The sequence below is a fragment of the Elephantulus edwardii genome, unplaced genomic scaffold (assembly GCF_000299155.1).
Source record: "Elephantulus edwardii isolate Elephantulus edwardi_28Jun2011 unplaced genomic scaffold, EleEdw1.0 scaffold00032, whole genome shotgun sequence".
Taxonomy (NCBI): domain Eukaryota; kingdom Metazoa; phylum Chordata; class Mammalia; order Macroscelidea; family Macroscelididae; genus Elephantulus; species Elephantulus edwardii.
In genome coordinates this window covers 19,478,055-19,479,522 of record NW_006399782.1, presented here as the reverse complement: position 1 = coordinate 19,479,522, position 1,468 = coordinate 19,478,055, and positions in this window count along the sequence as shown.

Below are 1,468 nucleotides of genomic sequence, written 5' to 3'. Positions count from 1 at the left end.
ACAACAACAACAACAACAACAACAGGTGTTTTCCATCAATATGTCTGTGGTATGATAGAAGTAATGTGAAGAAAATAGGATAAGATATAAAATTTTATTTTACTGAAGCATATTGCTACACCAGTGATGGAATTGGTGAAGTATTTATACAAATAACACATCTCTCAGACTGGTTGAAATGGTCACAAAAGATGGAATTTGCAAGTTAGTGAATGAGCCAATGACTTGTTCCATCCATACCATGTCTACATTTGAGTCAGGTTACAAATTTTATGAGACCTGTCTGTGGTGTACCAGTTGTAGTTGTGGTCACTGGGATTATTCTACAACCTGTATTATATTCACTCCATGAAGTCAGATATGGACCATATTCCTCCTTCTCTAATATAGTAAAGTGAGCAAATGCTCATTCATTTTCTAGGGTAATCAGAGCTCCCAGATGTCCTGCACAGAAGCAAAGCTGCAGGCTACTGGCCATACATTTTCAAAGTAGGAGACAGAATCAATAAGCTTAGATGCTGCTACAAATTCATTTGTGTCATCCATCAATAACACAGCTCTTGCGGCTGATCCATATCAAATTCATTCCAGCAAATGATTTTCGATGATATCAAAAGAAGCTTCCCCCCCTATTCATTTTCAGAAGTATGTGTCAGTATTCCCTAAAACCCACACTGGTTTCTTTTCAATATCCTCTTGTGCTTTGAAGGAAGGACCCAATAAAAGCCCAATTAAAGAGCTTTGCCATTGACCAGGGCACATTTCTGGATATAGCTCAAAGAAATGTATACATCCAGTCCATTAATGTAAGCAACACCTGCCAGAGGCTCATCAGCAATTACAAGGTCTAAGAGACCCCAAATGTCCCCAGTGAGTGAGAGATAAGCATACATTGAGTTGGAGATGCTGAACGCATTATGATGCTCTTTGCATTTGACTCAAGGTCCTGGTTGAACGCTGTAGATACTTAATGTCAGTACATTCCTATTTGGGACTGTTCCTTTTTAAAATATTTCCCTAGAATGATTCGTTATGTTCTTGGTACATAGTAAGTGCCCAAGATATATTTGTTGATAGAAGCAATGACAATTGATAAAGGTGGTTGTTGTTGTTAGGTGTCGTCAAGTTGAATACGACTCAGAGCAACTCTATGACCAAAAGATCTGAACCTTGTTCTATCCTGTGCCATCCTTACACTGCCTGACACACAAGAACTCATTGCGGCCTTCACCGTGTCATTCCACCTGGTTGAGAGTCATCTTCTCCTTCGCTGACCCTGTACCCTTTCCAGCATCATGTAAATATTTAAAAATGGTTTCTGAATTCACCCTTATGTTCTATCCCTTCTTTTTTAAGAGCCCTAGACTGGGTTTAGCAGTGTATCATAGATCCCACTCACTTACATACTTGCAAAATAAGGTTTCTAGAGAGAAGGGTAAAAGTATCTCCTTTTGACAAGGATTTAATA